The sequence below is a fragment of the Ambystoma mexicanum genome, chromosome 1q, assembly GCF_040938575.1.
Source record: "Ambystoma mexicanum isolate Mex_15411 chromosome 1q, UKY_AmexF1_1, whole genome shotgun sequence".
NCBI lineage: Eukaryota > Metazoa > Chordata > Amphibia > Caudata > Ambystomatidae > Ambystoma > Ambystoma mexicanum.
Window position 1 is genome coordinate 85487911 of NC_090922.1, and position 26444 is coordinate 85514354.

Here is a 26444-nt window from a genome sequence, read left to right on the forward strand (position 1 = left end):
TATTCTTAAAGTGTCACCATGCACAGGTGATGTAGTTGTTGATGTCATATGTAATGCCATTGATGATGTCATTTGTGATTTCATCTGCCATCTCATGTGTGAGCAGTGCATGGTAGGGGTGCAAATTATGGTTGCAAAGATTATCATAACTGGCTAATTTCAACAGCGTAGATTTTGGGCTGCAACCACAACTTCTCATCAACTAAAGTATTTTCCGGGAATGTACAATTTCTTATTTAACTGAAGGTGTTTTACAATGATACAGCACTCAATGTCACGTATTAGAAAGCCTTTATTACAAACTGAACCATAATGTATCTTTAAAAAAATGTTTTCAATAAAGTGCAATGGTCTTGGAATTAACGGTTTTGAAATGATCAACGTTCATAATTCCTAAAACATCAGAAATAAATAAGTCAATCCCATGAAAGTTCATGTTAACAAAGATTTTTGTATGTGGCTGATAGGTGAGTACACTGACTCCCACCACACTCCACCACACACACACACACGCAGAATCACATACACATGACCATCACAACATGTGCACAACATCACTGTCTCCACACAAAGGCAATAAGCACGCATCCAACACCACACACAAAGGAACGCCACAACATTGCTGGCATCAAGGGCACTGATAGTGAGGGCAGATGCACACTGCATACATGCATTGTATGGCATGACAGATCAGGGGGAGAGGGCACTACTTGGAACACTGTTGACTCACATGGAAGGTCCACCCACACTGTGGCTACTACTGCAATTCGTCCATATAAGGATGCACAGACTCAAAACCACCCACTGTGAACAATGCCTCTCCCTAAATGCGAAATTCCCACAACCCTACAACCAGCATGACTACACATGACCAACACAGCACACCTGTCAACATGAGTAAGCCATGATTACCTGATGTAGGACACTGCCACAGATGATCTGTCGGAAAGCACCAGGACACATATACCAGTAGATAGCAACAGTACCCCTGCATGATCCACAAGGAATGTCACACCTCCCAGAGCTTCACTTGCAGCCACCACCATTGCATAGCCACATGCATGTGAGAAAGGTTGCAAGTAGCCATGATTGGTCAAGAGCACCGGCATGATCAGCAATCACCATATACGACACACAGACATCTTAATGGTGCCTGGGGCGACTGTACACTTTATAACAAATTGCACAGCTTACTTCACAAGGGTAGCACAATGGTATCAGACACCATGCATAGCACAGCAGGCAGTTAAATCAGTCAATTCATGTCACTGTACATGATCAACAGAGACCCGCAAAAAGGCAGCTGAAAGGCTGTCACTTCTCTGAAAAACCCATTTTCTGGGGCAAAAATCATGCAACGTCAACAGACAGCAACAATGTACCTAGGGACAAGGAGAGGGATTGCACACTGAGAACCTTACATGGGATGTCAGATTCCATCCCTTCCCACAACTTGCAGTAACACAGATGCACAGAGCCATGCTAGTAAAGATATGTTCTCACATAAGATGTAGAGATTCTGAAGGATCGATTCTTGTGGACATCCTCAACCTGTCCACAGGTCCCACACTGGACCTATGAGACATACAGGAAAATGCATGCAACTCTGCTCTCAATCGTTCATCATGGGACACACTGGTACACGCATACATCAAACGTACACACCTGATGTCCAAGGTACATCCTTACCAGACCCTTCCTGTGCATAATACTGATAGAACAGCCAATATATATATATATATATATATATATATATATATATATATATATATATATATATATATATTTGTTTATTATTTGATAATGCACACAAAAACCCAGGGGTAGCCGGATGCAGCAGGTACAAGGTTACTTAAGCTTAGGTTGCATACAGGGAATAAAAGTATAAGAGCATAACAATACAGTACATACATGTCAATGCAGTTGGAGATGAAAAAGCTAGCATATTACAGTGTAAGAGGAGTATACAAAAAGGTAAGAGGGTAAGTGCAGAAAAAGTCATGGGCAAGGATTCAGGAGTATCATGGCCGTGTTAGTTGTCGTTGGACCAGAGCCAGTTTTTTACCTTACATCGGAAGTTGGTATAGGGTAGGTTATCCCTTAACGCTGTAGGCAATGCGTTCCATGCCTGGGCAGCTCTGACCGGGAAGCTAACTCTGCCCGCTTTGGATCGTCTAAATCTAGGGGTTTCTAGCAGGAGGTGGTTAGTAGCACTAGTGTGGTGTCTGGACGATTTTCTGGTCCGTTTGACCGAAATGTAGGGGGGTGCTGAGTTGTTGAGCACTTTGTGGGTGAGCGACAGTGTCTTGAGGAGGATTCTGTCGCTGATTTTGAGCCAGTGGTGGTCTTTCCTGATGTTGGATATATGTTCTCTACGGGGTATGTCAAGGGCTGCCCTAAGAGCGTTATTTTGAAGGATTTGTATTTTTTTTATTATAGTTTTACTGGCTCCTACATAGAGGGCATTGCAATAGTCCAGCTTGGACATTACTAATGCGTTAGCTAGTGTGATGCGGTTAGTTTTGGAAAGGTACGGTCTGCAGGTCCTGATTAATTTACAGGTTTACGCTGTGGACGATGCCAAGGAATTAACTTGTTTTTTGAGGGATAGAGTGGAATCAAGGTAAAAGCCTAGAGTTTTTACCTCAGATGCCACCTTGATTATGTTGCCATCTATGTTTAAGTTGCTGTAATTGGGACTCTGTTTTTTTAGGTTGGAGTCGGAGCCCAAGATCAGTATCTCTGTTTTGTCGTCATTTAGACAGAGGCCGTGGGAGGCCATCAATGCCTGAATGAGGAGGTACATTTTGTTTACTAGAGCTGTGTCTTCGACAAAGTTGCCAGCTAGTGGTATGAGAATCTACGTATCATCCGCATAATTAGTGTAGGTTACCCCTAATCTGTCAAGTTTGTCGAAGAGTGGCTTAGTAAATATATTATACATTGTCGGGTAGACACATGAGCCTTGTGGGACACCACAAGTGATATGGATTGGGTCCGCTGCCGCTATGGGTGAGAACACTCTCATCGTACGGTTAGCTAGGAAGGACTGTACCCATGCTATAGCTTCACTTGAGAAGTGGGCGGCAGACGCTAAGTGGTTGCATAATACAGCATGATCCACCAGGTCAAAGGCCGCTGATAGGTCAAGGAGGAGGAGCATAGCTGTAGTACCTTTGTCCTTCAACTTGTCGATTTGTGTCTTGAGGTCGATAAGGGCCGTTTCAGTACTGTGAAGTGGTCTGAAGCCAGATTGCTGTGATCCTAATAGTTGGTGTGTCTCCAAGTAATTTTGGATTTGGAGGTAGGCTACTCTATCGATGATTTTAAGGAGAAATGGGACCGTAGCAATGGGCCTATAATTAGTGGGGCTAGCTGGGTCAAGTGTCTGTTTTTTGAGTAGGGGCAGTACCCACGATTCTTTAAGGTTGGTGGGTACCGTGCTCGTATTGAAGGAGGCGTTGATAAGTTTCGAGATGAAGGGTGCTAAATCTCTGGCAGCGTCCCTGATGATTTGCGCAGGGCAGCTGTCGCCTTGGCAGTTTGATGGTTTAAGGGATAGAATGACCTTTTCAGTTTCCAATATGGAGATATTAGTAAATCTGAAGGGTTCACAGTTGGTTTGGGTGGATGCGCCCGGTATTTCTTTCCGTTGGGTGGTATGATTTTCGCTAGGGCTCAGGGAGGCTTTTTTCTTAGAGATTTTGGATTAAAGGGTTGTAATTTTATTTGCTAGGGCATTTTGGATGCTCGTGCTCCATGATTTGTCCTTGGGGACATTATCTATAGGGGCAATTGGATTTTCCAATTCTCTGAGAATAGTGAGGAGCTCTTTGGTATTCGAGTTGGCTTTACGGATTCTCTCATTGAATGAATCTTTTTTCGTTTGAATTATTTCCTTCTTGTAACTTTTGGCAAAGTTGGCAAATGTAGTTTTGTTGTCGACAGTGGGGGTATGCCTCCAGATAGCTTGGAGTTTGCGTTTTTGGATGCGCATTTTTTTTAATTGGATTGTTAACCAGGAGTTGAGGTGAGCTTCGCGTTTACTTTTATGAAGTTTGATAGGGGCGATCAAGTCTAGAGCTTTGGTCATAGAATTGTTAAATGACTCAACTAACTCGCTAGGGTTGGATCCAATGGAGCTGGCGGTGAGAGCTGGTAGGAGTAATGGGAGTAATTTTTCAGCCGTGATTTCTTTTTTGCTTCTCGTTGGAATGGGAGGTGCTATTTTATTCTTATTAAGTTTGGGCGCTCGATGCTGTCTGTAAAGCATATGAGATGGTGGTCCGTCCATATTTGCGGTAGAATACTAGAGATGTGATGTCGCAGTTATGGTTAGCTATCCAGTCTAGTGTGCGTCCTTTTGTGTGTGTAGGAGCTAGGACGTTTTGGGTAATGTTGTGATTGGCCCTCATTACGACCCAGGCGGTAAGGGGTTTACGCCGGCGTAAACATCGCCGACCCTTACCGCCTGAGTACGAGTTCCCTTAGCGCCATGGCGGATATAACACCTGCTTTTAGCAGGTGTTAAAATCCATGGCGCTAAGGGACCTTGTTGTTAATTACGCCACCGTAATTTACAGTGGCGTAACTAACGCCTTCCCCACTCCCATTGAGCCCTATGGGGCAAAAATGGGAATGGGGAAGGGTAAATGGGGATTGGGTCGGAATGGGGCGGTAAGTCCGCCAACCACCATGGCGGAGTTGGCAACTTAGCGCCATGGACCATGGTGCTAATAGCACCATGGTTCTCCGCCAAGGTCGTAATGAGGGCCATTGACTAAAATGGATTGGATAGATTGGGCTTGTTTGTCTTCAGCGTCATTAAAGCCCAGGTTGAAATCACCTAGTAAGACGAGCTGGGTGGTGTCTTTAATGCTGTTCGTGAGGAGACTAGATAGGTCTTCCTCAAAATTGCCTAAGGGGGCTGGTGGTCTGTATACTAGAAGTATTGTTAGTGTGCTATTGTTTGAGATAGGTATTTTAGCTGAGAGAAGTTCGCATGATGTGACTGCTGGGTGTAGGGTGAGTCCAGCAGCTAGCTGAGTTTTGGTTATGAGGGCCAGGCCGCCTCCTCTAGTGTTAGGCCGGTCGACTCTTAAGATATTGTAGTTGTCCGGTGTGGCAGTCATGAGGGCCGGGCCGGCCGCATCATGGAGCCAGGTTTCAGAAACAGCAAGGATATCTAAGTTATCCATAGCCAGTATATCAGCTATTTCAGTGTTGTGTGCTATAAGAGCCCTAGCATTAATAAGGGCTCCTGATAATGTAGGAGTAGTAGTGGTATCTTTAGCCGATCCAGGATTAAGGTAGTTGGGTCTCCTCTGTTTGTAGTATAGGTCACCTGGTGTTTCTTGGCGATTTGTCATCACTGAGGCTAGGAAGTTAGGCTTAATGGCGGTAGTGGTACGTGTAGGTACAGGTGGACTCGTTCTTTTATTTTTGATGTCATAGATTCGTGGTAGCCTAGCTCTAAGTCGCAAGTTTCTCTCTTGCAGGTTGCAGGGGGTGAGGTTGGTGAGGGCCATTATTGTGGTGATGGTTAGAATAGTCCAGGCTAGGGACCAAGATGTAAATAGGAGGCAGGTCTGGAAGGTACGCATGTTTGGTAAAAGGACACAGTGACAGGTAAATTGGGCTAGCCCAGTCGGGCCTGAAATACAATTATGCTAATGCTTGGCACCAGGGTTTGACAGTTTTTAGTCAGGGCTAGTATGCCTATATGGTTCAGGGGGCACAATTAAGCAGGAGTGCACAGGGCGACATCTAAGTTTAGTCGTCTATAATACAGGCAGGAGGCACACTACAATACACATGGCAACACCTAGATTTGAATCAACACAGGGCATCACAAGGCAGCACAATTAAACTAATATGCACAGGGCAGGACAGATACCTAAGTACCTGGATTCAATTGTAGCAAAGGGAGCCAAAGGCTATAAGTTAAGAGTGCAGGTGGGCACAATTTCAATGCCTAATCCAAGGACACCTAGGTTCGATTTTAGCACAGAGCGCCAAAAGGCAGTACATTACAAATGCAAGCGAGCACAACTTCAATATATAAACCAAAGATGCCTAGATGCGATTTTAGCACAGGGCGCCAAAAGGCAGTACATTACAAATGCAAGCGAGCACAACTTCAATATATAAACCAAAGATGCCTAGATGCGATTTTAGCACAGGGCGCCAAAAGGCAGTACATTACAAATGCAAGCGAGCACAACTTCAATATATAAACCAAAGATGCCTAGATGCGATTTTAGCACAGGGCGCCAAAAGTGCAATATGTTAACAGTGCCAGGGACACAGTTGCAAGTGTATTGACAACGACCACATAGTGTGACTTGCCTAAGTGGCGAGAGCATAGTAGGTATATATATATATATAGGGCCTCATTACACGGACGGCGGTAAGGGTTAACGGTCACCGTTAATGGCAACGGTGACCGTTAACCCTTACCGCCGTACTACGAGGTCCCTTTGCGGGTTGGAGGATTTAACGCCTGCTTCTTGGGACCTCGGAGCTAATTACGGCACCACAAAATTGCGGTGCCGTAATTAGCGCCTTCCCCATTTCCATAGAGCCCTATGGGGCAGAAATGGGAATGGGGAAGGGCAATGGCGGAAAGGGGATTTACCGCCCCTCCAACCTTGGAATGGGGCGGTAAATCCCCTTTCCGCCAAGGCGGTGCCGGTATTTTACCGGCATGAGCCATGGCGCTAATAGCGCCATGGCTCACCGCCTACCGTGTAATGAGGCCCATAGTCTTCAACCGAAGAACTCAGGCCCCCCACAGAAAAGTTAACAAGTCATCCCCTGTTTGACTCCCTCTCCACTAAACAGTTGATGTAGGCCGCAATAAATAGTGTGTCCTTCAATGTTGTAGATGAGCATTTCAACCTACAAGTTTGTAGGGAACAAGGTCCCATTCGCCTAATCAATATATCTGGAAAGTTCACGGTGAGTGTGTTGTTCTAGAATGTAGGGAGGCCATGTCAGATGTGTACAGGAATACGAGGCCCATGTCAACCTCCTGCCCACTGCCCCTCACCCTCCCTTACCTGCCCTTCAGGAATACCATACGCATTGGTCAGCCATGTGGGAATGGGCCAGTGCAGCACATACTGTCTCGCTCATGAATGGATGCGATGCAAGAAGATGTGAACTCGAGGTATGGACCTATCCATGGACAGATCACCTCCATGCCTGCAAATTCAAATCCCAAGAGCTGCATGACCTGACAAGCACATCATCGATGGAGTAGACACACAGCCTCCATCACAGGACTACTTACCTGATACAGATGTGGGTGCATATGTGCAACATGACATGATCCCACTGACAATACATGCAAATGTGCACTCATCGTCAAATGAGCATATTGATATTGATCCAGTTCCTGGCGGTGGACCAGTGGGGGAGGATCACCTGGGTGAGGGGTGTACGGGGAGTGGGACACAGAGGGTTAAGACGCAGCATCCCCTTCCTTGTAACACCTTTTCTCCATCCTGTGCTGTAGGATACCCGTATGCTCACCTGGTCTCTGCAGGGGCGTTGGGGCAGGGTTGCAGCCCTTCCAGGGATGTGATTGGTCCTAGAATTACGTTTGCCTTCTGCGCTGATGGCTATGATGACGAAAAGGTGCTTCTCAGGGCCGCACCTGCATGGAATTAATGAGCATGAGTATGCTAGGTTAAGGCCCTGGCCTCCACTTCCCGTCCTTCCCGAGGTGCGATTCCCATAGATGCCCTGCTGTGGGAGGCTCACCTGGTGTATATGGTCTGTGGGCTCTCCGTCCTGCTACTTCTGGCAGGGGCGCTTGATTGTCGAGGACCAAGTTCCTTCACTGGTCCTATGTCGTGGGCTTTCCGTCTACTTCTGGCAGGAGACGTTGGATTGTCGAGGACTGAGTTCCTTCACTGGTCCTTTGCGGACAGATTAACCACTCCTCTTTAGGTAAGCAGCAATGTTCTTGTTTGTCTTCCATAGTGTTCGTCTTTTCTTACCCCTGTTTTGTTTCCTTGTAAAGGTGTTTGTTTCTGTGTGTATATTGTCCATTCCGTTCTTAACCCTGTTCTTTTGTTTTCTTCCATGCAGGTGGTGGTGCGGACCTGTATGGCTGCTGAGTCCGATGGCGGTAGCTGTAGTGATGAAGAACGGGACCAGCGACTGCTGATAAAAGGTAGGATGACTCGTAGGAATGCGTGCGTGTTGTAAATGCAGCGCGATTTCCCACTAGCAAAATGTTCTAACCTTGTCTTTAGTCTCCTTTGCAGCGTGCGAGAAAGAAGACCACTGTGGAGCAATGTCAGAAGCTGGATCGTCGGATTCCGGAAGATGAGCTGTAGTAAGAAGATTGCCGTGGAGCAAGATCAGGATCGCTGGATTTAGGAGGTGAGTATCTGGAGGTTCACGCGGCGGTGAGCGTTACTTTGCATCAGAGTGCAAATTAACGCAAAGCATGGGTTTTGAGAACAGAGCAGCTTTAATAGCTGGGCTTCTGGGCCAAACCCATTAGCCTGGCCTACCTGCCACACCCAGCCACACCTAGGAGCTTGCACGTGGAACTGGTCCCTGAAATAAGCAGCCCAAATGGAAGAAAAGTAGTCTCTCCTTACTTCTGCATATGAGCCAGGCGCCAGAGGCGCCAGGACAGAGTCCGGCTGGGCACCCTGTGTTTGTTTGTCCTGAAAGGACTTAAATGGTCCAGTCTTGGGTAGCCACTCATGGCACCCACTACTCGGGGGCGTCGCATCTGTGTCCCTGGGCCAGTGCTCGTGACAGCACTCCCCCTCAAGTCCCCTCTCAAGGGTGGTTCTCTCGCTAGATCTGGACCCGGTTTCATTGGGTTATTGAGATGAAAGCGTCTGATTATTTGCGGGGCGTGGACACCCTCACTAGGTTCCCAGGTTCGGTCTTGGGGTTCATAACCTTTCCAGTCTATGAGATAGTATAGCTTGTATCGGACCACCTTGGAGTCTAAGATATTCCTAACTTCAAATTCGGGTTCTCCATCTATTATAACAGGATCTGGAGGGGTATTGATCCGTGTACCGGGTTGCACTGGCTTAAGAAGAGAAACATGGAATACAGGATGTCTCCGCATGTGGGGTGGTAGCTCTAACTTCATAGCGACGGGGTTGATCACCATCTTGATGATGTAGGGTCCTAAGTATCTGAGACGGAATGCCCGTGGTCCTTTCAGAGGAACGTATTTAGATGCCAACCAAACTTTGTCCCCGACTTGATAGTTTGGGGCCTTCCTCCGATGTTGATCCGCGAAATGCCTTTGTTTTTCTTTGGCCCTGGTTAGGTGTTCTGTCGCTTCTTTGAGGACCCGGGTGATGGTCTTGTGTAAAGTTGTTACTGCTGGCCTTTCTAATGATTTGGGTGGGTCAAAATCAGATGTCCGTGGTTGCCGTCCGTACATAATATAGAACAGGCTTTGATCAGTACTGGTGTGAGTAGAGTTGTTATATGCGTACTCCGCTATCCAATGTACGTCTTTCCAGGTGTTTTCAGTTTGGTGCAGCATGCACCTCACGTATTGTTCCAGTGTCTGGTTTGTCCATTTTGTCTGGCCGTCGGTCTGGGGATGATGGCTCATGGATTAACAAAGATCAATCTTGGCAATCTTACAGCACCTTTTACAAAATGCAGAGATGGAATGAGTTCCTCGGTCTGAAATCAACACTGATGGGAACCCATGTAACCGGACAATCTGTTCCAGAAACACGGTAGCCAGAGTGGATGCAGTGGGAAGGCCTTTCAGTGGAATAAAAATCGGCCATTTTTGAAAATAGATCTACGATAACTAAAATGGTATTGTACCCGTTGCAGGAAGGAAGGTCTGTAATAAAATCCATTGATAGAGTGTGGCATGGTGCGGGTGGTGCCACCAGAAGACGCAGAAGACCTGTAGGACTTTGTTTTTGAGATTTGTTTTGTGCACAGACACCACAGGTTGCAATAAACTGGGCAACGTCCTTCTGCCAAGTTTGCCACCACTAGTTTTTCCTTATTTTGGCCATGGTCTTGGTGATTCCCGGATGGCCTTCCACTAAAGCTTCACGATAACTTGCTATCATTTGATTTTGTTTCTCCTTGTCTGGGACATAGAGTCGTCCTTGATAGTATGGCAGATTGTCCACATTGGTATGTCTGTTCCCTTTTTCTATCCATTTTTGCTGTGTCAATGGATACATAAGGTGTTGCAGGTCCGATTTCAAGTTGTCTAATGTGGCGATTGCGGCAATTGAACCTAGGATCCGTCCTTCTGGTATGATGGTCCCTGGGTCAGGTGCAGTGAATGCATTTTCATCTTCACTCATTCGAGATAGGGCGTCTGCTTTCCCATTGCGTACTCCGGGTCTGTAGGAGATAACAAAGTCGTAGTTGGCAAAAAAAACAGCCCAGTAGAGATGGCGTGAGGATTGTGTCTTGGCAGTTTTCAGGTATTGTAGGTTGCAGTGATCTGTGATTATGGTGACAGTGTGTCTTGCTCCTAAAAGGTAATGCCTCGTGGGCCTCATTACGACCCAGGCAGTAAGTGGTTAACTGTGCCGTAAAAGGTGGCGGCGCCGTTAACCCCTTACCGCCTAATTACAAGGTCCCTTTGCGGGTCCCCACCTTAACGGCTAGTTTTACCAGCCGTTAAGGAAGGAACCCGCAAAGGGACTTTCGAGGTAATTACGGTACCGCAATTTGTGGTACCGTAATTACCGCCTTCCATATTCCCATTGAGCCCTATGGGGGCAAAAATGGGAATGGGGAAGGGCCAATGGTGAATGGGGAATTACCGCCCCGCAAACCTTGGAATGGGGCGGTAATTCCGCCATCCACCATGGCGCAATCGGTAAAATACTGGCGTCAACCATGGTGCTTATAGCGCCATGGTTAACATCTGGGTCGTAATGTCTTGAACGCTGTTGTTTCGACCACGTACGGTAGTTCTGGTGAGGGATGTCGCAGAATCGGCATTGTAGTGAATGCTTGTTTCAATTTTTAGAAGGCTTCTTCTGCCTCTGTAGACCTGTTGAACTGTTTATTCTTCTTCAACAGAGAGGTGATAGGGTGGGCATTTTGCAAGAACCCTGGGATAAAACAGCAGTAAATATTGGCGAACCCGAGCACACTCTGGACCCCTTTTGTGGATGTTGGCGAAGGCCAATTGAGGATAGCGTCTACCTTGTGTGTGTCCATCCGTACGCCTCGAGGAGTGAGCACAAATCCGAGGAATTCTACTTCTGTTACATGAAGACATTTTTTTTTCCAATTTGGTGTACAGGCGATGTTGCCGATGTTTCTCCAGGACTGCTCGGACATGGTTGATGTGGTCTTTTTTTGTTGCTGAGGAAATTAGAATGTCATCAATGTATACTAGTGCGCAGACGTCCAGTAACTCGGGGAGCACGTCATTCATGAAGAATTGAAATGCTGCAGGGGCATTACAAAGCCCAAAGGGCATTACCTGGTATTCATACAAGCCATATTTTGTACAAAAAGCCGTCTTCCATTCGTCCCCTTTTTTAACTCGTAATAGATCGTAGGCCCCTCATAGGTCCAGTTTTGTGTAGATTTGGCCCTCTTTACCTTGATCCTGAAGTTCAGGGATGAGTGGCAACGGATACCGTTTTTTTACCGTGATTTGATTGAGTGATCGATAATCAAAACAAATTTTCAAGTCCCCCTCTTTCTTAGATACAAAAAAGAGGGGTGAGTCTGCAGGTTACTTGGACTGGTGTTTGAAGCCGTTTGCTAAGTATTGATCAAGGTAGGTCCTTAAATGCTGATTATCCTTTTCAGTTAGGGCATACATCCGACTGCAGGGAACTTGTTCACCCGGTACTAGATCTATCTGGCAGTCGTATGGTCTGTGTCGGGGTAGAGTGTTCACCTGCTCCTTCTGAAAAACATCCAGGTAGTCCATGTATTCAGGTGGTGGTGATCCGGTTAAGCCCAGTATGGTTCCTTGCTTTGGTCCTGGTTTCATTAAGCCTTGTGGAGGAGATTCCTTACCATAACAGGTGCTTGCACAGTCTTGAGGGAAGGTCAGCACTCGTGCACGCCAGTCAATCTTAGGGTTGTGAGTCTCTAGCCAGGGCATCCCCAGAATCACCTGGAACTGAGGGGCGCTGATGAGATCAAAGGGGAGTTCCTCCCAGTGGCCGTCTTGACACAGAAGGTGACTTAATCGGTGTGGTGCATCACAGGCCGCAAGACAGCTGGGACCCATCAACTGCCGTGACGTTTGCCGATATCCGCTTCTGTCGAAGGGGAAGACCAATCCGGTTGGCCAAATCTTGGTCGATATAATAGCCCACAGCTCCACTGTCTATGTATGCCTCTAAGGCATGTATCTTTTTTTAAATTTGTTTATTTGTAAATCAATACACAGGAGAAATTATACAAATGCATTACATGAAGCTTCTCAAATCGTGCAAATCCAGAGTCCCCTTCTCCCATCCCAAGCGTTCCCCGGCGAGCATACATCTCAGGCCTCAATCGGACTGGTCTGGTGGTGGTAGCAGGTCATCCATGGCGTGAAGGGCTCTTGCAATCAGGCGCGGTTTGTGGGTCAGGGCCGGGTAGTTCAGGTCATAGTCCGGTAATGGCGCCCAGATGTCTCGAAATCGGTGAAGCAGTCCCGCTTTGGATGCCGTGACCATCTCGGCTATCAAAATATCCCAGAGTTTAACCCAGCAAAGGGCCATCAAGTGTCCGTCAGCAGACTTCCAGGTGCGGGCCACCGTGATCTTAGCCGCTAACAAGAACTGGGACACCAGGGCAGCTCTTCTCCCCGACCGTGGGTATGAACCCGGAAGTGGAATCCCTAGCAGGACCTGTTTGGGAGTGAGCGGAATGGTCACCTGGGTGACATCCTTTATGGTAGCTAAGCAAAGGGTCCAGAACTCCTTCACTCGGGGGCAGGTCCACCACATATGGAATTAGGATCCTGGAAGGCCGCAAAGTCACCAACAGTGGGGGTCCAGTGCCGGTTGGAAGTGATGAAGGCGTAGAGGGGGATAGTACCAGCGGAGGAGTAGCTTATGGGCACACTCCTGGTTGGTAATGCAGCGGGATGTCGTCCGCGTTCTTGTCCATATGTCCACCCACGTGTGGTCCTCAATGATGTGTCAGAGGTCCGTTTCCCATTGAGACATGTAGGAAGGCCTAAACTGGAGGGGATCCTCCTGCAGCAGTCTATGTAGGGCTGAGATCCTTCCCCGGGCTGGTAGGTCATTCACCGTCAGCTCTAGTGAGGTGAGGGGTCTCGTGGCTGCCGCACGGGTCTGCGGGTGGGAGCACCAGTGCCTAAGTTGGGCGTAGGAATATCTATCCGTTTCCGCCAACTGGAAAGTCATCTTGCAGCGTTCAAAGGTTAGGGGGGAACCCCCCTCGAAAAGTTGTCCCAGAGTGGTGAGGCCGCCTGCGACCAGTTTCTAAAGTTTTGGGGGTAGGCCCTGGGGGAAAAGGCTGGGTTGAGGAAGATTGGGGAGAGCGCACTCAGGCCTCCTGGGACACCGCAGTGTCTGCGAGCCCACTCCCAAGCCCTTATCGTTTGTTTTGTGGCTGTTAAGGTGCCTGGCCAACTTCGGCGTAGGGCTGTAGGTAGGAACGGGAGGAAGCGAAGGGGGAGAGTGAGGCAAGATTGTTCGATTTCCACCCATTTCGGCCGACCTGTAGCAAGCCCCCATGCTTGGAGGTGGGCTAGTTGCGCTGCCATTTGGTATTTACGGAGGTCGGGTACCCCTAGACCTCCCAGTCTCGTGCTGGCCATCATTGTTCTCCGTGGGATGCGCACTTTCTTTCCCCTCCAGATGAAGTCCACCATCTTTCTTTGGAGCCGCTGTAGGGGGGGGAGCGGAATGGTGATCGGGAGGGCGGCACAGGCATAGAGGAAGCGAGGAAGTAAGTTCATCTTGCATGCCGATATGCGGCCTAGGAGGGAGATCTCTTGTGATTGCCAGCGGGTCAGATCCTTTTCTAGTTCCTCGAAGAGTGACAGGAAGTTAGCCCGATAGACTTCCGTTGGATGTTCAGGGATCTGAACCCCCAGGTAGGGGATCGATTTGGTGCTCCACTGGAAAGGACCTCTCTCCTCCAAGGCCTCTCGTTCAGCCGAGGTCAAACCCACTCCCAGCGCTGCTGACTTTTGAAAGTTAATCGCGAATCATGAGCCCACCCCAAAGTTATGGATTTCAGTTAAGGCTCCCTCATGGAACCCTCAATGTTTGTAATGGTGAGCAGAACATCGTCCGCATAGAGGGCCACTTTATGTTGCGCAGAGCCAGTACTCAGGCCACTGATTCGGGTTTTTTTCCAGATTCGTTGAGCCAACGGCTCCATGGCCAAAGCGAAGAGCAAGGGGGACAGAGGACATCCCTGTCGCGTTCCGCACGTGAGGGAGATCGAGTCCGATAGGCGGCCGTTGATTCTCAGCCTAGTCCTAGGGGCCTGGTAGTTCGCAAAGATCCTCTTCAGGAAGGTCGGGCCAAAGCTAAAGACCTCTAGAGTGAGGCGCAGGTAAGACCAGTCCACCTTGTGGAACGCTTTGGTTGCGTCCAGCACCAATAAAGCCAGTTGTTAGGAGTCCCGAGTGGCGATCTTAATGAGGTCCAAAGCTCTGTGGATGTTGTCTTTCGTCGACCTGTGGTGAATGAAGCCCGTTTGATCCGGGTTTATGATTTTCGGAAGGATGGGTGCTAGACGATTGGCCAGGATCTTGGAGTAAATATTGGCATCCAGATTCAGCAAGGCAATGGGTCTGTACAAGCTGATATTGTGGGGGTCCTTCCCAGGCTTGGGGATAAGGACTGTGATAGATTCCTGCATTGTTGGGGTGACCGTTCCAGTGGCCATGAATGAGTTGTAGAGGCGAGCCAGGGGGGCCACTAATTGGGGCCGAAAGATTTTGTAGAAGCGGGAGGAGAATCCATCCGGGCCCGGGGCTCTAGATTTTAGGCTCTTAATGGCTGCCTCCACCTCCTCGGTCATAATCGGCGCTTCAAGGTCTTCCCTGGCTGCCGAGGACAGGTGCAGGAGGGCTGCCTCTTGAATGTATGAACGTTGCTTGGTCGGATCCTTCGGGGCCGCCGTCATTATTTCCAGGTGGTGGGCGGTTGCCAAACATACTTTCTCGTGGTCCGCGTAATGGATCACCCCCTGCGGATCACGGAGGCCCAGGATGGCATTCCTACTCTTCACCTTTGCCAGTTTGTTCACCAAGAGTTTGTTGGCCTTGTTTTTGTGGGCGTAGTACCATTGCTTGGTTCTCGTTAACAGATTCGCCGTATCCTCAGCGTAGTGAGCTTCCAGCTTTTTCCTAGCCATTTGTAGGATCCTGTAGGATTTGGAGGCCCAGCCCTTCCTTTTGTGAATAGCCTCTGCTTCACGGACCTCAGCCTCCAGGACTGCTCGAGTCGCCTGCTTTCTTTTATGGAATGTGGCACCTTGGGCGATCAGCTCTCCTCTAAGGACCGCTTTCATGGCATCCCAGGTGTTGGCCGGGGAAGTGTCCTCGTCCCGGTTTTCAGTGAAAACATTCTTGATGGAGCTGGCGATTGAGTCTCTCACAGCCAGGTCCCCCAGAATAGGGTCATATAAGCACCAAAGGTGGCGTGGAGGGGGCTCCGGGTCATGGGACGCAAGGTCAATGTAACTGGGGCATGAACCGAGAGGATCCAGGGGCCAATTACCACATCATCAGTGAAAGTCAGGATCTGTGGGGAGGTCAAGATCAGGTCAATTCTAGAGAAAGTACGGTGCACGTATGAGTAGAAGGTGAAGTCCCTTTTATCTGGGTACAGTACCCTCCAAGAGTCTACAATGTTCAGCGTGCGAAATAGATGGAGCAGGCCAGTGGCCAACTTCAGGTCTCTGGATGTTGGGGGGTGGGACCTGTCCTTGAGGGGGTCCGGGGCCCCGTTAGTCTCCTCCCATGACGACATGCCCCTCAGTAAAAGGGAGGAGGGTGTCCTCTAGGTCCTGGTAGAAGCCCTCCTGGTATTCGTTCAGAGCGTACACCGAGATGAGGGTATAGAGCTGGCCATGTATGGTGCATTTCATTGCAATGAAGCGACCCTCTTGGCATCAACGTGTGTCGAGGATCTGGGGCTTCATGTCTTTCGCGAATAGAATGGCGGTGCCTCCCTTCTTGGTTCCATTAGAGGCGAGGAATTGTAGCGGAAAGAGTCTGCTTCACAGGCGTGGAAAGTCCACCGGAATCAAATGCGTCTCTTGCAAGAAGGCAATCGAGGTCTCGTCGTCCTGTAGCCTCTGTAGAATATTCATCTTTGGGGGGGGAGTTCAGGCCCCTAACGTTCAAGGTGGTGAACTTAAGTTTCAAATGCGAAGATTGGTCCGGAAGATCCACTTGCTAAGAGGAGGGGTGTCGTGGGGGAGTCAGGTCAGCCATGGACGTGAGAGCGTAGTCGTTACGGGGTCTCCTGTGGTTGAGGGTTTTTTAACTGGTCTAACTGGCCTCCAATGGGAGGAATTCACATTCACGAGTGACCCCCAACGAGTCGTCCAAATTGCGGTCAGGTGGGTCGATTTAAAACTATCGACATGGCCCCTGAGCACCAAGGCTGTCATCTGACAGCACCAACATGGTTGAAGGCATCTCCAAGGGTCAAGGGATGGCATCCACCTTGGAGGGGGTTATGGACTGCATGGGGTCCGCGGCTAGATGTAAAGGCTTCGGGCGTTTCCAGTACCATGTGTCTGGTGTAGGCATTATAGTGCTTTATTTAGGTTTGCGGTTCCTCTGCACCCTGGACCATGGGGTCCGTTTTGGCTTTGGGTGGTTCGTGTCTAAAGCCCGGCTTGTCCGACTCAGAGCGGAGGGGTCTGAAGACCCAGGGGAGTCCGGACGAAGAATTGACGCTGCATCGTCCAGGTGGCTGATGGTGCGCGGGGTGCCCTTGTACAAGAATTGTAGAGCCGGGGGGAAAAGCCATCGATAACGGATCTGCTGATCCCGGAGAAAAAGCGATAAAGGCCGGAGCATCCTGCGCTTCTGAAGAGTCAGCGGGAAGAGGTCCTGGAAAATCTGTATCGGGATTCCCTGGAATGAGAGTTCGTCTTTTGAGCGGCCAATAGCTGCTATGGCCTCCTTGGTGGTGTAGAAGTGGACCCTAGTGATCACATCGGGGGGGGGGGGGATCCGTGTCAATACCCCGGCGAGGGCGCAGCCTGTGGGTCCGATCCAGCAGGAGTTGGGTCTCCTCCAAGTCTGGCAGGAGAGACTGAAAGAAGGTGCTGACATATTCAGGGAGCTCTCGATCGGGAATTGAAGCGGGCACCCCGCAGAGGCAAAGGTTGTTGCGGCGAGAGCGATTTTCCAAGTCCTCCTGCTTATGTTCAAGGATTTCGGTTCTCGTCACCAGCGACTGGACGGCGCGTTGAATTTCCGTTAGCGAGGTGGAGTGGTCCGTAGTTAAGTCCTCGACCTCCCCGACCCTCTGTTCTATGCCGGCGACTCTTTGTTCCGTCTGTTCCAGTTTGGTGGTGAGTTCCGTCATGCAGGCTCTAAATTCCGATTTAATATCGCTCATGAAGGCTTGGAGGTCCTCCTTGGTCGCAAGTGTTCCCCCCGCCGTCGGCTGGCTTCTGGGGAGTAAGTTTGGGGGGGGGGTCTGCTTTCTTACTCTTCTACGAGGCTTGCAGCATGGTAGATATGTTGGTCGATTTTGAGGGCTTCAGTGCTTTGGTCATGGCTCTGAGGCGAGGGGACATCGCCCGAGGGTGAGTCTCGTGTCTACGTTCCACGGAAAGCAAAAGAAGGCGGCCAAATAGATGTATGGGATGGGTAGGGCCTGGGCGTCCCAGGCGGTGGAGTGGGCAGGTTGAGCTTTCAGAGTCTCACAAAGTGGCACAGTTCCAGTAAGATGGGCGGCCGCCCAGGAAGATGGCAAGGCGACGTGGGCAGGGGCGCCCCAGGAAGTCAAAGGGGGTGGCACGCCCTGTATGGGGTCAGGGCTAGTGGGCTCGAGGGGGAATAGGAGGCTCCCAGGGGTGGGTGTTGAAGTGGGCCCCATAGCGACCCCGGGAGAGGTTGGGAGCAGGTATGCTGAGGGGCCGCCAATCTCACCTGGGTGATGTGCGTGCCCCTCACGCGAGCCGGGGTCACGCTGTAGCTGGAAGGCCTCCGATGGTAGCTGAGGGAGGCAGGGCCTCACCCCCGGGAGCAGCAGGCAGAAGGCAGGCAGGGGCGCCCCAGGAATCGAAGAGGGCGCCGATGTAGCAAGGGTCCTTCCGAAATATCAGGGGCACCAACAGGGGCACCAGCGGGGCCGCCGCTGGAGGCGGGCGGTGGGTAAGCCTCCAGCTCTGAGATCAGTCCAAGGCCCACAGTGCCGCAGCCGCTGGTGGTGTAGCAACTGGCAGGAAGTCGCCGGAGCTCCAGCAGCTCAAGGATCAGGCCCAGGGGTGGGGGGGAGGCGTCCCGCTACGGGATGTCGGGTGGTGCAGGCCTCATACGTGGGCCCCCGCTATCAGATGCGGCTCAAGGCTGATGATGAGTCCCAGCCGCCAACTTGGGAGGAGTCGCGGAGATGCGGCTGTCATTTTGTGCCGTAGTATGGGTGTGGGGGTCCGAGCTCCCCGTCGCGTTTTCACCGTTGGCGAGAGCGTTATGCCCTCAAAACGCTGTCATCTGTAGCCCAGGAACTCAGCAGCTGAGGGCTCACCATCTCGTAACTCGAACCAGGCTGGAAACAGGCAGAATTAGGGCTTAGCCGCGGATCCATGCGGAGGCCATCAAAGTAGCTGCCTCATCGCTGGCGCTCCAGGCCACGCCCCCCTGAGGCATGTATCTTTGATGGTTGCTTATGGTTGACCAAGAGCACAAGAATGACTAGGTGTGAGGTCTGTAAAAGTTGCTTCGTACCGCTCGACAAGTGGACCCCTATGCTTGCCGGGCACTGGGGTTTTCCGAGGCCTGTTCTTCTTCAGCTTTGTCAGTTGCCCCAACCGTTTTTCTAGGTGGCTTCACCGTGCAGTCCCGGAGAAAATGTCCAGCCTAACCACAATACAGGCAAAGTTGTTGCTGTCTCCTTTTCACCCTTTCTGCCTTGGTGAGAGGGCTGCGCAAGCCTCCGATTTGCATTGGTTCAGGCTGATCATGTGGTTTCGTTTGAGCTTCACAGAGCCGTATGTAGACCAATCGTCCCTCTGACTTTGCTTAGTCAGTTTTTCACTCCTGCAACCTCTGGTCTAGTTGCACTGTTAAGTCGATGTATTCTGCACATCCTTCAGGGGGATTCACAACTTGGGCTAACACATCCTTTAGTTCTCCTTGCAAGCCCCGGTAGAATAGCGTCATCCGCTTCTCCCCTGGCCAGCTTGTTTCAGCTGTGAGGCAATTGAAAGAGGCGATATATGTCAATAAGTCTTGATTGCCCTGCCGGAGTGACAACACTTTTTTGTCCACGGCCTGACCTCGAGTGTGTCAGGCAGACAGTTTCTCCATTTCGTGCTGAAAACCCCTGAAGTCTCGAAGCAATGGATCGTCCCGGTTCACCAAGGGTATTGACCAGTCCTCTGCACTACCACCCAGATATGAGAGCAGAAACGCCACTCTAGATTGTTCGTTGGGGAATGCTCTAGGTCTACACAAAAAATGTAGGTGGCATTGGTTCATGAAAATTGCGTTCTTATTGGGGTCGTCCATGAAGCGTTCTGGAGGAGCCAGTGGAACCGCCCCTGGAAGAACTACCTGCACTGGTGCGGGTTGCGAAACTGCAACAGGGCGTGCGAGACCGGGCACCGCCGCCTGGCCAGCCTGTGTCTGGAGCACCTGTCTTGCTAGATCATCTGTACGCTTCCAATTCACAATTAATCCCCACCTCAGAGCGTTGGTTTCTTGTCTTGAGGCATGCACTTCAGCCCGTACCTCCCCAAGCAATTTGGCCAACTGGTCAGTTTCCAAAGTTTCCATTATGCCAGGCAGAGATTCTTAGGAGGCTTTGTGTTCTGTACCGCTCACCTGGTCTCTGCGGGGGCGTTAGGGCACGGTTGCAGCTCACCCAGGGATGTGATTGGTCCTAGAATTACATTTGCCTTCTGCGCTGATGGCTGTGATGACGAGAAGGTGCTTCTTAGGGCTGCACCTGTGTGTATTTAATGAGCGCAAGTATGCTAGGTGAAGCCCCTGACCCCCACTTCCCGTCCTTCCCGAGGTGTGATTCCCGTAGATGCCCTGCTGTGGGAGGCTCACCTGGTGTATAAGGTCTGTGGGCTCTTCGTCGTGCTACTTCTGGCAGGGGCACTTGATTGCCGAGGACCAAGTTCCTTCACTGGTCCTATGTCCGTGGACTCTTCGTCTACTTCTGGCAGGATATGTTGGATTGTCGAGGACCAAGTTCCTTCACTGGTCCTTTGCGGGCGGATTAACCACTCCTCTTTAGGTAAGCAGCAATGTTCTTGTTTGTCTTCTGTATTGTTCGTCTTTCTTACCCCTGTTTTGTTTCTTTGTAAAGGTGTTTGTTTCTGTGTGTATATTGTCCGTTCCGTTCTTAACCCTGTTCTTTAGTTTTCTTCAGTGCAGGTGGCGGTGCTGAACCACATGACTGCTGAGTCCAATGACGGTAGCTGGAGTGATGAAGAATGGGACCAGCGACTGCTTATAACAGGTAGGTTAACTCGTAGGAATGTGCGCGTGTTGTAAATGCAGCGCGATTTCCCACTAGCAAAATGTTCTAACCTTCTCTTTTGTCTCCTTTGTAGTGTGCGAGTTTGTGAGAAAGAAGATTGCCGTGGAGCGATGTCAGAAGCTGGATTGTAGATTCCGGAAGATGAGCTGTAGTAAGAAGACTGCTGTGGAGCAAGATTAGGATCAGGATCACTCGATTCAGGAGGTGAGTATCAGGAGGTTCACACGGCGGCAAGCGTTATGTTGCATTAGAGTGCAAAGTAACGTGAAGCACTGGCCTCGAGAACAGAGCAGCTTTTATAGCTGGGCCTCTGGACCACGCCCATTAGCCTGGCCTACCTGCCACACCCAGCCACACCTAGCAGCTTGCACGTGGAACTGGCCTCGGAAATAAGCAGCCCAAATGGAATAAAAGTAGTCCCTCATTACTTCTGCATATGAGCATGGCGCCAGAGGTGCCAGGACAGAGTCCGGCCCGGCCACCTGTGTTTGTTTGTCCTGAAAGGACTTAAATGGGCCAGTCTTGGGTAGCCACTCATGGCACCCACTACTCGGGGGCGTTGCATCTGTGTCCTTGGGCCAGTGGTCATGACAGATATTTAGAAGCTCTCCCCCCACTGCCCTTTTCCGAGACAAACACTTTCTTACACTGTAACAGACGATGGGCCTCATTCCGAGTATGGCGGTAAGGGATAGCGGCCACCGGTAACGAGACCGGTGGCGGTGATCCCTTACCGCCATACTCCGAGTTCCCTTTGCGCCCTCGCCCTTAACGCCTGCTTTGAGCAGGTGTTAAAGTCGAGGGCGCAAAGGGGCCTCCAAGCCAATAACGGTGACCGTAATGAACGGTCACCGTTATTTGCATCTTCCCCATTCCCATTGAGCCCTATGGGGGCTCATTTGGGAATGGGGAAGAGCCTTGGTGAATGGGGAATTACCGCCCCGCCAACCTTGGAATGGGGCGGTAATTCCGCCATCCACCAAGGCGCTGCCGGTCCGGGTACGGCGTCAACCAAGGCGTTAATAGCGCCATTGGTTAGCGCCGTACTCGGAATGAGGCCCAATGTCCTAACACTAGAGCTGTTTACCTGACATGTCCCAACACACGGGCCAGACAGACTCAGGCATTCGACAATAATCCTTCACATCTGATGACCCTTCACCTTCCCCACAGGGATAAAAGGCAGAGCACGAAAGCACACATCAAGCAAGGTGGAACACACGAGGAAACAGCTACACCAAACCTGCAGTTCAAAAGGTGGAGAAAGGCAGCAAGAACTGGAGGGACGACGAAGGGGGATCTGCCCTTGCCCTTTTCAACTCACAAAGCCTCCGAAGCCTCCGAAAGGGAAATCATAAGACTGACAGTTACAGCTGGCGTGTGGAGCAGCAGATGTCAACAGTGCACAGGGGCCTCCCGCATTGATAGAGCAGGAAGAGAGGCAAGCTGGCTACCATGGTACTATCCTTGACTCCAGAGGCTAGAGAAGCCAATAGGTTCAGCACAGTCAGTGAGTCGGAGGAAGCCAATACCAAACTGAACTGTGTTGAGCCCACGGTTATATGATGAACAAAGAACGTGTGTGTGTTTGAACTTTTGAAAAGCCCAGACAAGGGACAGCTGCAGAGTGGTCAGGCACCATAGGAGAGCTCATTCGAAGGACTCTCGTTGGCCCCTTTGGTTTTGTGTTGAAACTGCGAAGACTAGATGGCCTTAGGAAAGGGCGGTGTGAGGCATCAGAGTGGTCCTACAAGGGTCACATCAAATCCCTTATACAATTGAAAGTCTCTGTCCCATTGCCAGGAGAAAGCTAGGGGAAGGGAATCACACTTTCCGATAAGATTGTGAACTGTGGAATGAGGCAAGTATGAACCCGACAGAGGGATGCTGATAGAAAGCTAGGAGAAGGAAAACCCTGTTTTCTGATTAAAATGAGCAAAACATGAACTGTGTTCGAAATTCATGAACGGTGTTACAGAAGGCCGTAGTGAACCCGACGGAGGGACGCCCATTTCTGCAAGCCCAGTGAAGGAAGATCCTAGGAGTGAAGAGCAATCGTCCAAGGTGCAAGACTACCAAGAGAACTTTTGTTTGTTTGTTGTTTGTGAATCAACACGCCTTCTGAGGCAAGAGACTTTTTCAGAAAAGAGACCTGAGGTTTCTGATATCATTAAACTGGAACTGTAAGCCTTGTGTTGGAGAGGCCCAGGATGTGCTGTGCACATGAGTCTTGTCTTGTTCCGTGCATGGCACGTGGGGAAGGGAGCAAACCATTCTGATTTATCATTTTGTGAACACCTCTTTCATTTTTGGTGAACATTATCTAACACTCTTTTTGTAACTTAGTAGTAAGGATTGGCAATAGGATTTTTAGTATAGGGCCTTTTTATCTGACAAGACACCACTAAGACTGCTTTATTATTATTTGCTGGTCATAGCTTGCTCCCATCTTAGATTTAGGCTTAGATTAGACGTTTAGCTCTCCCATTATAAAGTTCAGTAAACATCCTTGAACTGTGATCACTTGTGTCTGTCTTTACTGTTGCCACCATGAGTTCCTTACAACAATAACATGGTCAGGCAATACATTAAGGGAATGGTGAATGCAGACAAATGAAACATACACAATGCAGGTGGAATCTACTGAGGGAGTCAGATGCACAACTGGCCAACACAAAGGTGACAAGAAAAAGTCAATTAAAAAGGCCCACTGTGCAAGGAGAGTAAAATGAGATGGACACAATAGGGTAAACAAGATATAATCACAGGCCGTCCTCTAACCCCTCAGGATCACTGTCCCCCATGACTACTAACTCAACCTCCTCTTCCTTCACCCTGCCAAGCAGGGGCCGCTGGCTTGGCAGGATGAAAGAAAAGGAGAAGGAGGTTCCCACTCTTTGTTCCCACTAGCCATCCATGGGAGTAGGAGGAGTGAATGTGACATTCCCTGCTGCCCACCCACAATTCTACTCTCAGCCCTGCAACCTCCACCCTCACAGCCCTCTGTTCCAGCAAATGCCACTCCCCTGCTGCCCCTAAGAACCTGCAGCAACTGTTGGTTGATGTCCACGCTGTCAATTTCAGGTGTGGGGAACTGAGCAATGGTGATATCCGGCTCGTTCCCGAAGGTGCAGTGTCAGCGGTCGCTGAGGCAGGCACAGTCGCCTCCATGGGTGGGCAAGCTGCAGCCAGCACCGATGGTCCAGTCAGCACAATGGGCATTGTGGGCCCCTCTCCTGCAAGTGTCTCAGGACATGGAGGGAGGCAGGAGGGGTACACTCCCTGCGCACTTGTGCTGAACCACGCTCTGAAAGGGGGGCAGGTATCAAGAAGGGAGTGAAGCAGTCCTTGAAGGGGAGCCGGCCACATTCAGCTGGCTGGGGGACATATGGACGAGGGGTGTGGGTACCTGTGGAGCAGGAGGTGGAGCATGATCCTCAGCAGGCAGAACTACAGTAGTCCCTTGGGGGCTACATTGCCCTGCATACCATGTCTGCTCCCCACCTGTGCCTCCTCATGCCATACCTGGGCCTCCACCTCTGGCTACTTCACCTCTGTCATACTCCTCCTTGTGTGTGTTCTGTGAGCAGGTCGCACTCGGACACTCATCCGTCGTCCTGTGCCATGGGGTCACTGAAAATGGAGGCTACAAGGGTGCAGATAGGGACACATGAGACGATGCAACCACCAAGGGATGTACAACAGTAACATGTGGCACACACAATATGTCTACACAGTCAACAGACACAAGATATATTTGCACATGTGCATACCAAGCCAATTGTACCCTGTGTTGGAAGTGGAGAGAACATGAATATGGCACACACACCCAGGGAACAATATGCAGGTAATCGATACTCATCAACAGGCCATAGTGGCCAATAAAACCGAGACCACCTATCAGGCATATTCAGGAGCCTGTCGATGTGCAGGGCCCTTCGGTAGTCCTGCAGGCAAATCCGGCGTAGGACCCGGAGTTCCACGGTCCTGATGCAGGAACACAGCATAAGCCAGGATGGATCCTCTAGGCCCACCTACAGCAACTCTGTGCCTTGATGCCAATGACCTGCCTGAGGTCATCCCAGTGATTCTTCACCTTCTTGGCATTGCGCTGGTACACCCAAGTGTGCTGATGTGCTGTGCAATCTTGGCCCAGGACTTGGCTTGTGCTTCCACCTCGATGTACAGTGAGCTGCGACTGGTGAGGTGGCCATACTGTACGAGCAAATCTGCCCCAGGACCTCCACCTCCTGCTGGGTGAAATTGGAGTTGCACAACCCAGGAAGTGGAGAAGAAGATTCATCCCCGGAAGGTGGAGAGTCATCCTGCAGGGTACTCGGGTCGGGGTGGTAGGTGCAGACTATATGGTGGGAGTCATGAGCTACCTCCCCACTGCAGGGATCCACAGTTCACATCTTGGTGGCATCCCCCTCTCCCTCTCCTACTTGTCCAGAGTATTGGGAGCTAGTGTGTCAGAGTACCCAAAATGTCCTAGGCTGGGGCAGTGAGGACGTTGCACTCGGCAGGGTGCACCAGTGGCAGTGGGCCTGGAGGTGTCCTGCCAGCCCATAGTGCACCCTTCTGATGAATGCCTCAAGTGGTAGAGGTACCGGCATCCTCTGCCGTGATCTTCCTGCCTCAGGGTCTCGCTTCTGGGCCTGTGTCAGCTCTGCCTCCATGCCATTTCCTGCTCCCTTCCATGTCTGCAGTTGACCATGTGTACTGGCATGGTCACCCTTTATGTGATGAGAGAGGTCTCTGGTTGCTATGCACGTTCTCTGATGTCATAGCGCCATACTAAGGCAGAAGTCACACCATATGTTGATGGGCAATCTGCGTCCGTATGGGTGCATTCATGGTTTGACTCTCCACACCTGTAATGGAAGAGGTGCCTGCAGGGGGCATGGACTCCACCACACCACGAATGGTGGCATGCACATATGCACACATGCCAATACCCAAGGGCATGCAAGACAGTGTTGGCATGTTCGTGTGCCATCTGTGCGTGCAGCTTCTACTTGGGATCAGTTGTTTATGTTTCACGCTTTGGGCCGACATGACATTGCCGTGCACTGATTGACCTGTGAACATGCTGGGGAGAGCTTGACCCTGTCAGTGAGAAATGTGATGCAGTGTATATGCATGGGCACTTGTGTGAGGCTGCATAGCTTGCAAGTGGTAAGCGCTCATTTTTTACATTATTCAGCCTTCTCCCATGGTTTAAAACCCTTTGTTAACTTCCCTCACCTGCACCAAGCCCCCTCCCGCTCTGCCTCTCCCCCGCCTGCCCATCTACAACTGGATTGGCGTGGGAGCTCTCCACATGACCATAAAGCTCCATTTAAGAGGCCCTCCCAAGGCAGCATTGCCCAGGCAGCCGGCGCAGGGTCATAGTCAAAGGGGTCCTCCCTTGAGAACCCTGCCATGGCCTGTTTGCCCTGCCTGTCATGCATCTACTGCAACAACCAGGTAACGTGGTAAGACTCTGGAGCGCAATCAAAGCTGTGCCGCTGAGACAGTGCCACCGACTTATTGCAGTATTGCTAACACTTATTTTGGCCATTGCATTGTACCTTCCATGCTCCATATTGCACCACTGTGATGAACCCCACCGAGCCCCCATTGTACCACTGCACAGAGTCTGGCTGCCTTTTGATTTGGCCATTGCATTGAATCTTGCTGTGCTCCAAACTTGCTATTCTGTTGAACCCTGCCGTTGCATTGAATCGTGCCTTGCTCCAAATGTGCCATTGTGCTTAACCATGCCATTAGATTGAACATTGCTGT